This window comes from Siphateles boraxobius, unplaced genomic scaffold (assembly GCF_051911475.1).
Source record: "Siphateles boraxobius isolate OS27281-9 unplaced genomic scaffold, OSU_SipBor_1 23, whole genome shotgun sequence".
Taxonomy (NCBI): domain Eukaryota; kingdom Metazoa; phylum Chordata; class Actinopteri; order Cypriniformes; family Leuciscidae; genus Siphateles; species Siphateles boraxobius.
The window spans coordinates 1,048,559-1,065,000 of NW_027508844.1; the positions used below are offsets into that span (position 1 = coordinate 1,048,559).

General features: G+C 38.8%; 2 non-coding genes across 2 annotated transcripts; both read left to right on the forward strand.

The window, feature by feature from the left end:
• Positions 1 to 5,969: 5,969 nt before the first annotated feature.
• On the forward strand, positions 5,970 to 6,042 carry trnak-uuu (transfer RNA lysine (anticodon UUU)). Its single transcript has one exon. It is a non-coding gene; the product is annotated as a tRNA-Lys (tRNA).
• A 122-nt stretch (positions 6,043 to 6,164) lies between these two features.
• On the forward strand, positions 6,165 to 6,246 carry trnas-aga (transfer RNA serine (anticodon AGA)). The gene has a single exon. It is a non-coding gene; the product is annotated as a tRNA-Ser (tRNA).
• The last annotated feature ends 10,196 nt before the right edge of the window (positions 6,247 to 16,442 follow it).

The following is a 16,442-nucleotide window of genomic DNA, read 5'->3' on the forward strand; positions in this document are numbered from 1 at the left end:
AACATTGTCTTTCAGGTTGGAGATGTAATGCACTACATACGCAGATGTACATGCTTGAGGGTGCATCTAGGTGGAACATCAACCGAGCTCATCAAGCTGTGGACATGAGTGGTACATCACTTACTAAAATGTATGATGTACGTTTAATGTCCCACATGAATGTCCTCAGCAACAGAGTCCTTGGATGTGCACTCCTGCCAGAATTCAAACCTCCTGGGAAACCCACTGGTAAGATTCACCATTGTACACACTATTACGATAGTGATTCCAGGCATCACTGTGTGTTTTAAAAGGCTTTGCATGCTGCCTGAACGCTAACCAATCAGACCATCGTTTTCATGACTGATCATTGCTGTAAAGGTGCTTGTTCCTAGTTATAAGATATGTCAGTTTGTGAAGTTGAAGTGTATTTGTTTTAGTTTTTCTTTTGTGATTTTTGCTTTTACATTTTTCATGTTAATCGCAAAATAGATTTTTCATTAGCAACACTACATTCATCACATGCACTGTAGCCTACTGCTTTAGCCTGATATATAGCTCTTATTACAAAATGTTTATTGAATCTTTATGGCAGATGAGCGTATAGCTGTGGAGTACTTGCTGGCACAGTCTGACAGAGGAGACCTGCTTTCTCCACTGGAGCAACATGAAATCGCCTTGCCAGAGATGGAGGTTGAAGTTCAGGAGGATGAGTGTCTGGATGTCACAATATGTGATGCGGCAGACCTCAATTTGGGCACACACACCCTTGCAAGATCCAGCAGTCATGGTGATTCATTGATCTCACCTCTGGTAATGTCAATTTTCTTGATCGTTTTGAATTAAAATTACATAGGAATGTTAATGTTTTTAGGAGCAATGAATGAGTTGCTTCATGATTAAACGTTCATTTAATTAAAAGATTAATAATAGTCAATTTGAACAGTCAATTTTGTAACTGAAGTTTATTCTTCTCTTTAAAATGTTTTTAAAAAATCTAGGAAACCAGTGTGCCAAGTGGTGGCTCTTACAGTCCTGACATTGAAGACATTTCCTGTGCTGGGCCCAGCACACCAGCTCCGGTAAAGTTTCTAATACCTGATGCTTGTAATTTGTGAATGGTTTATCAAAGTATCAAAATAATTTCCTAATCCAGGATTCTGTTTTTGTTTCCATTTCTAGGACAGTAGATGTGATTCAAGGGGTGTTCCTGGATGGGAGGCAGTGGATAACCTGGCAGGCTATCTCGTCAGTCTCAACCGCACGATCACTGGTTTATCAACTAACGAGATAGCAGAGATCTTGCGGTTGTATTCGTATTTGCATACCATTGATCAGTCCCCCTCCAAGTATTCCCTTAAGTGCAAGAAAAAGACCTTGGAAGGTCCTTGGAGAGCTTCTCGGAAGCGTAGTGGCTCAGCCCCTGGTCAGCAAGCAGCTGAGAGGTGAGTTAAATTGTAGTGCACCGGTGTTAAATTTGAGTCTTGTTGAATGCTCCCTGTATAATTTAATTCCTTTCAAAGGTTAAAAATACTTTAAAAAAACTGTTTTGATGAGATCCAGGATAGATCATAAAGTCTATCTCTCATTGCCATACAATTCCAAAACATAATCAGTCTATATGTTTACAAAGCTATAATGAACCATAGAATACTAATCATACATAATACAATCATGCATCTTTTTATTCACAGACTGTTCATGACTCATGGTCAGGCTGCCCAGAGACCTGATGCCAACAGGGTTTCAGAATGTGTTGCACTCAAGCTTCTGAAGGAATTCAGGGAAGCCAGAAATAGGCCTAAAGATAACAAGGGCAAAACCTTTCCCATTCCTCAGGCAATTGTGATGATTTATAGCCACATCAAGCAGCTGCTTGAAGACTGCAGAGAGCTACTAGACCAGACCAACTTGGTGCTAGTTACTATAAACAACACCACAGTGTCTTCATGGTGAGTTGGATTTCAGCTTCCTAAATTCACTTCAGTAATATGAAATCTATTCCTATGATGAACGACTGCACTTCTGAAATAATAAATCTTTTGAACTATTCTCTATTCCACATGTATTTGTATATAACATACATTAAATGTATACATTGTTTTCAGACACCGTCTCATTTTGAAACTTGCAACCTTTTATATGTCTGCCAAAAAAAGGATTTAAAAAATTTGGTAATAAATGCATACATTGTTTCACAAAAGCTTTTCAGAAAATCAGAATGTTACGGTTTAGAATACGTTATTGCTTATTACACAGCTTTCTGAAATGCTTGATTCTGATTTGTCAGTTGAGACATTCCACAGTCTGTTTTTCTCTGATAATGTTCACAAAGTGCGAAGTTCATCAATTACGAAATGAGGTCAATTCGGCTATAAATCAGCTGTAATGTTATCAGTTTAGTTATTGTCCAATAATGTCAGTATAGTCAAATTGATAATATTGCTGAATGTTAAAGGAACACGCTGACTTTTTGGGACTTTAGCTTATTCACCGTATCCCCCAGAGTCAGATAAGTCCATACATACCCTTCTAATCTCCGTGCGTGCTGTAACTCTTTCCGACGCCCCCACCGCTGGCCTAGCTTAGCACAAATACTGGAGGTAAATGGCTCCATCTAGCATACTGCTCCCAATAAGTGACAAAATAACATCAACATTTTCCTATTTACATGTTGTGATTTGTATAGCAACAGTGTGTACAAATAACAAGGCCATATGAGACGCAGGCTTCTTCTAACCATATACATACTGGGAAGTATATTCTCAGAAGGTTAAGCACTGCTACTTGGACGGAGTGATTTACTCGCAGCACCTGAGAACTGGTGAGGAGCAGAGAGTTTGCTCAGAGTTGGAGTAAATCACTCCACAGAAGTAGCAGTGCTTCGGAGATACGGTGAATAAGCTAAAGTCCCAAAAAGTCGGCGTGTTCCTTTAATGCTGAAGTATCCAAGTGATGGATCGTTTTTGAATAGTTTAGTGTACATAGTTTATAAAAACAAATCAGTAGAGATGTTTTGTAAATGTACTGTGGGTAAAGCTAAAAATGTCTGTTATTCTTTCCCAGGCTTCTCGACAGACAGAAAAGAACTGACCGGGACACCTTGCTACAAGGAGTGGAGCTTCCCCAGCCTGTTGGTTTGGCAAAGGAGCCACTGCCAAAGCCTAGAGAACTCCCATCTGCACCTGTTGAACATGGACATGTTGCCATTGAGTTCCAGGAGCCTGAAAATCGGGAGGGTGAGGCAGTTATACGCCAACGTAAATGTGCACGAACTGGAACTGCAGTGTCTTCTATTACGCACACAGACACTGGGCTTGTAGACACATCTCCATCTGGCACAGACTGGCCTGGGGCCCAGCACTTTCCTGGGTGGCATGTCTGGCCTGGGAATTCTGATTTGTCTTTTCCACCATCGCACTCTCAGGGTTGGTCGTCTTTTCCACCAGGCCAACCGCCATCAGTTCCACCATCGCACTCTCAGGGTTGGTCGTCTTTTCCACCAGGCCAACCGCCATCAGTTCCACCATCGCACTCTCAGGGTTGGTCGTCTTTTCCACCAGGCCAACCGCCATCAGTTCCACCATCGCACTCTCAGGGTTGGTCGTCTTTTCCACCAGGCCAACAGCCATCGGTTCCACCATCGCACTCTCAGGGTTGGTCTTCTCTTCAGCCGTGCCAACAGCCATCGGTTCCACCATCGCACTCTCAGGGTTGGTCGTCTTTTCCACCAGGCCAACCGCCATCAGTTCCACCATCGCACTCTCAGGGTTGGTCGTCTTTTCCACCAGGCCAACAGCCATCGGTTCCACCATCGCACTCTCAGGGTTGGTCTTCTCTTCAGCCGTGCCAACAGCCATCGGTTCCACCATCGCACTCTCAGGGTTGGTCTTCTCTTCAGCCGTGCCAACAGCCATCGGTTCCACCATCGCACTCTCAGGGTTGGTCTTCTCTTCAGCTGTGCCAACAGCCATCGGTTCCACCATCGCACTCTCAGGGTTGGTCGTCTTTTCCACCAGGCCAACAGCCATCAGTTCCACCACCTCCTCAGAACCGACAGCGTGCATGGAGACAGCACAAGGCAGCACTTGAGGATCAAGAGCGTGTGGCAAGAGGGGAGCCACCAAAGAAGCGTCACACAAAGGAACATTACCATTATGAGTGTAAAATATGTGGCCAATCAAAAAGTAAACTCACTGGCCATTCCCAGGTTAGAGGAAAGTGGTACTGTCCAGCAGCTGGCCAGACCATTGCAGAGTGGAAAGAGTCTCTTTAGGATTTATTTTGTCTTTCATTCACAATTATATTTAATTTTTTATTTTTTATAATTGTGATAATTTTAATTTTAGAAAATTTTATATAATTTTATAAAACTTTAAATTTTACGTTAGTGCATTAAGTACATTTGAAGGAAAGCTCTTAAAAATATGTTTATGTATATATATTTTATATATAACAATTTTTTCTACATTTTTATTAAACTATTTGTTGAAGTTATATTATTACTATTATTATATCTAGCCATTGCAATTGTGTGAGTGTGTATGTGTATCTAAATGGCTAATTATTATTAATATTATTATTATTATAAAACTACCAAAAATACTAATTATATATATATTATTATTCATTTATCAAACTATTTGTAATTGTACTACGTTTTTATTATCATTACATGTAGCTATTTAAATTTGTATTTATTATAAAGTTATATAGATTTGAGCTTTTATTTGTGAATGTGTATATATTATTATTATTATTATATGTAATGTATATATTATTATTATGAAACCAAATTTGTGGTAGTGTTTATTATATATGAAACCATTTTAATTATATATATATATATATATATATATATATATATATATATATTCCTTCTATTGTAAATGTTGGATTTGAGACTTTGTGGTAGTGATTGTATAATAAATAATCGTATTTACATATATTTGTACTTGTATATATTTTTTTATTTTTTTATTACATATAACGTGCGTTACATTCGAGCTTTTGGAATAAACTATGTTTGTGCAAAGTATGTTGTACATTTTATTCTTGCAAATTGTTTTTTAATTGGGTAAAATAGGTCTAAAATGCGTCTAAATGTGTAAAATAGGTCTAAATATTGACTTTTCTATCATTTATTTTTAATTTTTTACATTTTTACACGTACATTCACACATTTGACAGACACTTTTATCCAAAGCAACTTAAATAGCATTTCAAGGAACACATTTTACATTATCAGTTCTTGTTTTCCCTGGGACTCGAACCCATGACTTTGGCGCTTTTTCCCCCTTCTTTCCCCCCCTCTTTGGCGTTTTTTTTCCTTCTTGCCCCAGATTTTCTGGGTGCCATTGAAATTGAGCTCCATGTCGCCACCTGTCCTCACCCCGTCCTTCAGACTACTCTTTTTGTGCACGGCGGGTGCCCTTGATGTGCTCTGGATGTTCGAGTGAATTGAAACTGGGACCTTCTTTGAAAGCACGAGCTTTCAGGTTCGAACCCTTAGAGAAAAGACTGAAAACGAAATGCTCCTATTTATGTGGGAAGAATCTCGCTTCAGAGAGAATATGGTGCGTGTATATTTTCTAATCGCTAGGTGTCAGTACACTCGCTGGCTGTTACCTAGAGTGCCGCGGGCTTGCTATTTGCTACGAACAACTGCGCCTTTGACACAAGTTTACAATAACGATAAGAGCGCGGCAAGTCAACAGCATTGAAGCGTGTGAAGAGGCTTTCCAGACAAGTAGCAGTGAGTTTTTGTTCTTTTTCCTAGCATTATTTTCCTTTAATTACTATTATCATCAGTCTAATAGGCTGCATTCCCACTAATTTGCAAATATATTTTGACATAGCAGACGTTTTGACGGCCATTCTGAATCTTCGAAGAAGGAAACGCAAAGCATTGGAGGACACTCTTTTTTCTGCGCCAATACGATTCATTTTGCTGTGCGTTCCGATACAGCACGCACACTTCTCGAGCAAGAGCCCGGATAGCTCAGTCGGTAGAGCATCAGACTTTTATTCTGAGGGTCCAGGGTTCAAGTCCCTGTTCGGGCGAACGAGCGTCTTTTTGTGGAGCGGTACGTTTTGTTGTTGAGTTCTTGCTGATCTACACTGGCCTCCGGCAGCGACGCTGCAAGGCACCAATCCACAAACGACATGCCCCTTTCAGCCAGCTTGTAATCGTGGCCGAGTGGTTAAGGCGATGGACTAGAAATCCATTGGGGTCTCCCCGCGCAGTTTCGAATCCTGCCGACTACGTTGACAGCATGAGCCTGCTTTAGTGTGTAAACTTCTGGAGGCCTAGCTTAAACTTTATAAAAGGAAAAACAGAATCCTTTTCTTTTCAGTGACTTCTTCTCCAGAGTCACTGTTACAGGATTACCCTTGAAAAGAGTTATGTCGGTAAGAAACAGTTTTGTCTGCAAGCTAAAGATGACAAGGCCCCTTTGTATTCAAGGACACGTCAGGTAGACTGGTAGCTCGCCGTGATCGTATAGTGGTTAGTACTCTGCGTTGTGGCTGCAGCAACCCAGGTTCGAATCCGGGTCACGGCAAGATTTTCTGGGTGCCATTGAAATTGAGCTCCATGTCACCACCTCTCCTCACCCCGTCCTTCAGACTTCTCTTTTTGTGCACGGCGCGTGCCCTTGATGTGCTCTGGATGTTCGAGTGAATTGAAACTGGGACCTTCTTTGAAAGCACAAGCTCTCAGGTTCGAACCCTTAGAGAAAAGATTGAAAACGAAACGCTCCTATTTATTTCGGAAGAATCTTGCTTCAGAGAGAATATGGTGCGTGTATATTTTCTAATCGCTAGGTGTCAGTACACTCGCTGGCTGTTACCTAGAGTGCCGCGGGCTTGCTATTTGCTACAAACAGGGGCGCAACTACCCAGTGTTAGAGGGGTATGCAGCAACAATTTTGGCGCCCCCCCAATATACACACACATATCATATATATATATATATATATATATATATATTAACAATGTTAACAAATAATAAAAAGTTACAGAATAAACAGTTACAAACATACACATATACACATACATACACACACACACACACATATATATATATATATATATATATAATCATATTGTGTGTAGCTGTCATTTGTATCAAAATGATCATCCGTCAAATCTTCCTTATCCCAGAAAATGTTCTTTTTTTCTTTGCAAATCCCTCTACTTGTGACAATGACAACAATGATGACATAAATTATGTCAGTGAACAAAAAAAAAAAAAACAGAAACAGATTTTGTCCAAGTGGTCAACAAAAGCCTCGTTGCTGTTTGCCACTTGATCATACATATTATATAGCACAGATCTTTAAAGAGAGAGAGAGATGTGACCCTAAATACAGCTTCCATGTCACCCAGCAGATGTAACTATAGCTTGTATGTCTGATAGCACAGCTAACATGAACATACATGAATGGTAAAACAAAATCTATTTGTTTCCATGATAAACCAGCCTTATTGCATAAGTCATGTTTTCCAGCTTCTAGTCATTTATTGTGCATGCTACCTTATATTTTCCAGTTGTTATTTTACTTTAATAAAATTGAGATATGTCATGCATGGGATTGGTACCATAAGGTTTAACCAAAATCTAAATGTAGATATCAGCAATATTATTTTGCATTAAGTTAGCAAACACTTGCTGTTAACATTAATATTTGCAAGCCTCCAAGCTTGGTAGCAAATCTACGCATGATTCCATGGTAAACCAGAGATATTGCATTAGTTGTTTTCCAGATTCTTGTCATTTATTGTACATGCTACTGTTGTGGCAAAAATTCTGTTAAACATCATCACTGCGTAAGAGACACTCAGAGTCAAATTAATAAAAAGAAAAGTTCTTTTCTTTCTCTTATGATACCTGTTTGGGATCAATGAATATTAAAATTTCCACAACAATTCCCCCTTTTTATCATTCAGATTACCCAATCATAATAATAAAAATAATAGATCAAATTTTAAGTCATATCATCACTTATACTCTTCATCTCTGGTTACCATTACAAATCTTGAAACCCACATGGCATTTCAACAGGCTAAGAAATACAAAGAAATAAAAGTAGAATAAAATCCCTCATTTCGACCCCTCTCCTTGTACGTCATCACATAGCGGATAACCACAGCTTTTAACCTTCTGTTCATATCAAAAACATTCATAGAAAGAAAGAAAAAGAAAAGGAAACCATACAATTTAACACATGTCACAGTAGCTCCCACTACTTGCATCATCATATTTTGTTCATCCAATTGAACAGACTCCCAGCTTTAACCAGTCTCTGTACTGAGCTGGAGACACATTATAATGCATGGTAAACATAACAATATTGATAATCCTGTCGCTGAAATTGGTAGTACAGTACCCCCAACCCCCCAAAGATTAACCAATCGTATCCATTTACCATCAGTCCACGCCCATTTCCATACATCGCCTCCATTTTCCTAACCATATTTTCTTAACTTTTAACACCATATTTAATAAAATCTATCCTGAAAAGGTTTTATATTTTTTATCCATTCTTTTAACCAATGTAGTTGTTCAAAATTAACTCTAATATTTCCATTACGGACCATCTTTTAGCTTATTACCATACATATTCTCCCATGATCGGCCTTTCTTACCCTTAATGGAAAGCCTAATCAAGTTTCTTCAATAATAATCCCTATAATTTACCTGAAATATTTTCTAATGAATCCTTAACCAATCAAATCATTTGATCTAAGCCCTATTTTGATTCAATCAAATAAAATCATCAAAATCATCACAAAAACAGATTCTTTTGCTAAACTCAAACCATTAGTTCGTGCATCTTCCTCCGGGTGTGTTGTTCATCTCGTTTGCCCCATGGACATTCCGTCTTCACCAGGGTGACTCTTTGCGAGTCGTTGCCGTAGTCTTTCCCTCGCCGGTGAGGGAGGCTGTTACTAGCACAAGCCTTTGACCCCTCACGTTGTCCTCATATTTGATTGTTGAGGCCTGTCTGTGTAGTCTAAGGTGAGAGACTTGGACCCAGGTGTCCCACTCTCCAACCGTTTTCTGATCATTACCAGATTTGCCCCTTAGATCACGATGTACCCCTACTGGAGTGAACCATTTCTTGCCTGCTTTCACCTGTGAATGGAGACCTTAAGTTTTGTTAGTGACCGCTTGTCTTGCCGCTCGTCCCCTTTGGTGTGATCTGTGGAATCAACAACCTGAAACATTATCTCCGGATAATTTCTTGCTCACTTAATAGCACTCGGGGTCCTTTTACCCTGAAAAACACTCAACCCACTTTGCTCATGTCCACAACACAATATTTATACATTTGGAACAGAATTAGTTCTGTTTTCTGCAATCCTTCCTGACATTCTGCAAAAGGAAAATCTTAAGTTATGCGCTGCGCAGGTGTGGCCTTGTTTCTTTCTGCCACAATAACAATCTAGGCCAGTATAGTTAGTCAAATTCATCCATAACCATTATTTTATTGGGCACATTCTGCCCTGCATCAAAAGTCTGCATGCTCTGTAAAGAAAAACAAATGTCGAGGTTATTTTCAGATAGTAAAGTACACGTAGTTTCTTTTGTCTGCTGTGCTGCCACGGCCTTCGCTGCTGCATCTGCCCTCGCGTCTCCTGTTGAAACAGTCCTGCAATTTTGTTATCAGCGTGTGCGGCACACTTACAGACAGCAATTTTGTTAGGGAGAAGAATGGCTTCTTGCCAGGCTTTTACCCTATTAAGCCCCTTGTACTCCCAACATATACCGTCCCTTAATAAACCAAATTTTGTCAATTGTTATCAAAATTGTTACCATCCCCCCTTTTGATGCATGAATCATCTCGTGCATCAATCTAACATAATGGTGTTTGGATAAAGTTTGCCATCAACACTAACCCAAACGTTGTCCCAAAGCCAAAATTCCTCCAGACATCTTTCTCTGCCTCTGAAACAAAAATATGACTTAAAGCCACAAACACATCTTCTTATCAGAGAATTTGGAGGGCAACGGCCCTCAGTCTTACAGTGTATCCTGCTTTTCAGGCCTGTTGTTTGGTCTCTTAATCCCGTCATCTACAAACATTGTTTCTGAAAATTCTGTTTCAATTGTTTCTGTCAGGTCAGGTCGTGCTGTACAGACTTGGTCAATGTCAGTCAAACAACATTTTCCCCCTTTTGTTCACAATATTCATAAATGTGTAGGACTCTCTGGATAATTTGATATTGACTTAGCCAATATGTCACTTTGTTATTGCCTGCAAATCTATAACATTTTAGTTTATCTCAACCCATGATGGACATCTCTCTACAACTTCACAAATCCAATTTACATAAATGCTTTTAATCCATAGATTGATTCATAATTACCAGTAGCAGACAGAGCTGGATAACTAATCCATTTAAAGCTCGTCCCATTTTCTGCATCATCTTGTCATCAGATTGACTCAAAACTATTAGCTTCCTTAAAACTTGTCATTTGCCTTAACCCATCTGTAATGATAAAACCCTCATTCCAGAGGTTAATGACACAATATACACACTATTCAGACACAGTATTCGTACCCCAAACTAACACATACAAGACATAGAGTGCAGTCACCATCACACACACTCATATTAGACACATATTTTAACTGTTCATTTTTAATGTTCGCTTTTCATTATATCATCTCTAAAAAGATTTAAATTTTAATTAAGATTTTAAACTTCACATTTTACTGTAGCTTTTACCTAATTTTACATGGTCTCTTAACCAGTTACAAAGCATGTCTGTTCATGATCAATTTCTTAGAAAAGTCAGCTGGGTTGTTTTGGTTCATTATCACTATTTTGTTCTTTAGCAGGCCGATAACAAAAAGACAGACACAGTTACCATCCCTTCCTCCACTCAAGCAGCCTCTCTCACTATAAACAAATAATCTTTTCAACAGCCTCCTAAGACTGTAATTTAGACAAAATGTAATATTAAATGTATTACATTAACCTTTTACCATTCAGCTTTATTATCCAGACTTTTCTCAAATCTACAAAAGCCTGTCTTCATCTTTAGCCACCACCATGCCTAACGACCTTCAGGAGTTAAAACTATGTTATAAACATATTAGCTCAAAATTAACTCTTCTATACATTTTACTTGCCCATATGGCAACCAACATCATGTCCCTCATATAATTAAGTTTTGTTACTGTCTCCGCAGCAAATAATGGCAATCACCTCATGGAATCAGCTGGCTTTTGAAAGTCCACTCCCGCTAATCATTTATCTTTAATTTTCTTCTCTTCAGGGTGTCGTCCCCTGGCATAGTTGCAGACACTTGTCACAATGAAAAACAAGCCATACAATCAATGCGGTTTCTGGTGAGTGGTATAGAGGAACTCACATTTCTGGGTCAGACTGCCGTAAAGTTAATTTTAACCTCACAGCCCATCTCACCTCTCAATGCTCTGCTGACCCCGGTGGCCTCCAGTAATCAGCGCTCAACTCTCATACCTTTCTCACAAATAACAACCTCCATCCGGAGTTGCCCAATGTTTCGTGACCCCCTGCGTTGGGCTGTCCCCTGGCCAGGAAGATCATCCCATCATTGAGTAGCCACTCGTACACACTGGTGACCGCTCTTTCCCAATACAATCAGTTTTCTTCAACAGAACTCAGCTGTTTTCTGGAGCTTAGGAAAGGCACGTTCAAGAGTCACCAGAGCCATTCCGATTGCCTAATAGTGTTCACAGGGAGACAGGTTAATAACAACAGTATTTAATCACTTAAATCCATTAACTATCTTAAAAGCAGCAACCTAGCTACTTAGACTATACTCAGTGAATTTAGATCACAACCGTACATTCAGTGTACTTCATCTGTAGCCGGAGCCATCGGTCCTGAATGGTGGAGACTAAATGAGACAAAGTTGTTACTGGTCCTAAAATACGCTAATCAAAATGTCACCTCTATCGTTTAAGGTCTGTATTATTATTTTAAAGACTTCTTTAAAGTCATTCAGTTTTACTTAAATCCATTTACAAATACAAATTGCCCTCTGAACGGCAATGATTTCTTTTAACCTCTCCATGTCTATGATTTTCAACTTAAACACTGTGCTTTACTTATGACACAGGCTCAGATAACAGCTTTTAGCTGACATTGAATCAGAGAGAGACTCTGAGGTACACTGCATTTTCATAAAACTTTTAACATCAGACTTTATCTACCATATTTTAACTCTAGCCCAGCTTAAGGCATCTTTGCCAGAAATTACATGTGTTTTCAAATAAACATAGTTTTACAGTTGTCTTTTGCCCACGTCAGGGAATCTAGACATTACAAATTTCCACTCAGATTGAGTCTCTGTCGCACTGGCACTTTCAGCCACAGCACACATCAGATTTAGATAAGCGAACTGTTTCATTACAGCCAATAGCAGACTTATCTTTTGAAAGCAAAACATCAGCTTCTAGCTCTTTCATGGTCAACTTTTCAAGCTGTTTGTTTAATCAGATGCCTTTCTACACATTTTACATTTAGCAACTGTTAATTCAGTAGCCTACTACTTCTGCTTATTTGTTCTTACATAAAAATAATTATTCTAGTTCTCAATAACGTTTCACATTTCTCAATCTCAATTAGGATTTACTTTTTGACGAGGCAAGCACTCTCTGCTTGTGATACTTTTGCAGTTATTGTAAATCATCTGTGAGATTAGTCTCTCTATATACTCTAAAATCCTTTTTTAAATGTTTAATTACAACACAATCATCCTGTTAGTTACTTTGATATATTTTGCTACTCACATTTGTTGGAGTCATTAATTTTACATCAACCTGTATTCATCAATTCACTTTTAAAAATTACTATTATAGATATTTTCTTTAAAAGGATTCACTTTAATACTTCAATCTCTTGACCTTGTTTTTATCTCTTACTCTTTCTCAGACGAAAACTTTAATATCGTTATATAAACACTGATCTACTTTCAAACCCACATTATTACCAGAAATGTGTCACTATATTACACTTTGTTTTTTTACACCTTCTCGGTGGGCATTTACAGTTACGTGTTAAATTGTCCTGCTGACCACAATCAAGACACTCTCTGTCATCTAGTGGGTTCATGTGTCAGCCTCAACTACAGCATCAGACACCTGTCCTTGACTATAGTTTGATCACTGTGAGCTTGCAAACGGCTCCAACTTACTGCACACCCTTGAAGCAGTGTGTGTCCCATTCAGGAATGTAAACAGAGCCACTGATTAAGCAGTTCTCTGTATACTTTTACAGTCCACCAGTGGCGGATTTAATCACAATAGCCAAATCATAATCTTCATCATTATCATTGGCCGCACATTAATTTTAATAAGCTGCATCGAAATGCTCAAAATATTCTAAGTTGTTTTCACAAAGTTTTCGTTTAACTTTAGTCATACTTGTCCAAGGAAATTATCCTGACCCATAATTTCATTTATAAAACAGACAATATCTTTTGCTTCAATGACTTAATATCAACAAATATCCACCATTATACATTATTGATTTCCAGAATTTTTTGTCAAAGTTGTCTTTACATTTTACTAATTTGGTATTATCATCAACAACCCTAATTACAGAACAAGTACTTTTATATAACATCCGGAAACCGAGGTGAATAAGCAAACCCTGTTTCTGTACCCCCAGCATAGCTGGACCCTAGGTTCAAAACACAATGGTTATCAAACTAAAACTAAACCTAATTTCAATCATTATGTTACCATTAAAATATAGAACTTTTCCCCATTTTGCTTAATGAAACATTCCTTATCTTTATATCACATTAATCCCCGTTAATCATACTCAATGCCTTATTTTTATTCTGAAACTCATTTTTCATACCATTTAAACAGTTAATTTGACTTCCATAAATTCTGTCAGACATTTTATTTTCATCACATATAGTTTTCTACTATATTTCTTCCATCTTTCCCTACATGCCAGTTCCTTCTGCATCCTCTGTTCTACATGCTAATTCTTTCTTTTCTCTACATGCCAGTTCCTTCATTATCTAACCAGTACATGATTGTTTGCACAATCCCCACACAAACATATCTCACACACCAACCTTCTTGTTTTTTTTTTGTTTTTTTTTCACTTCCTTCTTCCATCAAGTCTCTCACCCGTCATAGTGACACTTGAATTTCCAATCTTTCCCTTGTTTTGATAACAATCCCCTATTTCACACAGACAGCCTTATTGCTGCTTGCAACTTCAATCCTTATCATATAAATTTAAGTTCTCTAGACATCTAATGTCATGCATCCATTTACTGGATGAAGAAGTAAAAACTTTATTTCTCTCGACAGTTCCTTTTTATCTGCCCCTTTAAGACAACAATCCATTGTTTGTCCACATTGCTTACACATGTTGAACACAGCCATAACTACCTTTTTTGTTTCTCACTGCCCTGTTCAACTGATTCTCGCACTACTTTCAGTCTAGTTGTGCTCAGTGTTCCCTCCCTGGGGAAATCATGGTATTTTCTCAGTTTTTTCAATATCTAAAACATAAATTTTCCCCCATAATTTTCTCATTTGATAGAAAAACCGGTGTATCAAAATTTGCATGCTTACCTTGAGACTTCCCCATATTGGCTGCTTCTCTGTTCTCTGTGGATTTCTCTTCAACGCGCGTTTTCTTGATCTGTTAGGCGTCCCCAACAGACCCGATTTTTTCTTTTAACCCAAATCGGTCGGGTTGCACTATTAGTGCCCTCCTAATTAAGGTTTACCAAAAACTGTTCTGGTTCCCCCTAATTAGCCTCAGTACCTAAAAACAATTTGCTCCGTGGCGGAACAACTCATTTTCAGGTTACCTATCTGTTTGAAATCTCTTGATCTGTTACAGACCTCAATTAATCTCAGATAATTTCCTCTCGTATCTGTTTGAAACCTCTTGATCTATATATAGATCTCAATTAATCTCAGATTACGTACCACAGAAACAGCCCTCAGCCAATATGGTTCACTCACATTTCATACCCGAAACAAAATACTTTTCCCCAAAAGAAAATATTTTAGACGTCTCTTACCAGAGATATGTTGGTTGCCACGGGTTCGCTTTCTTTTGATTCCAGTGGAGCCCCTCCCGGACCCGATAGCGGTCGGCCCCTCTCTCTCAAGCTTACGAGGTAGAGCTGGAACTGCTCAGTCCAGGTGGCCAAACACCGTCCGCTCTCAGGTCCAGAAGGCACTTCCAAGGAATCCCACTCTGACACCAAAATTGTTGTGGCAAAAATTCTGTTAAACATCATCACTGCGTAAGAGACACTCAGAGTCAAATTAATATAAAGAAAAGTATTTATTCTTGCAAGAATAGGTTCAGTCTAGTACACAGAAGTTACGCTGTGCAAGAGAGTGACACACAACAGGAAGATATGAGACAGCCTTTATACTGTTTTCAAGGTTCCTCCTCACCCGCTGTACCTTTCACCCACTCAGATAAGGTCCTTACTGCTACTTAAAGACACAAACTGGTACTGAAATAAACTGGCCAAATCTGACCGTCCCTAAGGTCAGAGGTCCTGTCCCATATGTTCCTGAAACGTCACGCACAAGCACGTACACACATATACTTTTATACATTGAATAGGTTCTTTCTCTTATGATACCTGTTTGGGATCAATGAATATTAAAATTTCCCCAACACTACCTTATATTTTTTAGTTTTCAGCTCATCAACCTCGGTTTTGCATATTCTAAACTAGCTAGCTCTGGCTGCTACATTCCCAGAGTTAGCAAACGTTAGTCTGTTAACATGAATATTTGCAAGCCTCCTCCAAGCACAAACATCACATACCTGTTGCATTTCACCATCCACTTATTTAGCTGCTGTCGCATCCCTTGACATGCCATCTCCTTTAACCTCCTTCTTTTTCTATTTTTAACCCCCGACCGCTTTTTTGCTTCATTCATCTTTTTTCGAGTTTCAACGATAACGCACTCCTGTGCTGCTCCTTTGCGCTCACGCGCGCGCCCCCGCCCGCTCGCGATACCCTTCTATGTCAAAATAAATTCAATGATGGAATATTATGAGGGCACCGACGCCTACTCTAGCCTCTTAGTCCTCTAAAATTTATATAACTTTTTTTATATTTAACTTGTATAAATTTTATATAAATGTATATAACTTATAAAAAATAAAAAAAATTTTAACCATCGCTTTGGCGCCCTCATGATGCGGCGCCCCTATGCGCCGCATATAGCGCATACCCACTTTTTGCGCCACTGGCTACAAACAACTGCGCCTTTGACACAAGTTTACATTAACGATAGGAGCGCGGCAAGTCAACAGCATTGAAGCTTGTGAAGAGGCTTTCCAGACAAGTAGCAGTGAGTATTTGTTCTTTTTCCTAGCATTATTTTCCTTTAATTACTATTATCATCAGTCTACTAGGCTGCATTCCCACTAATTAGCAAATATATTTTGACATAGCA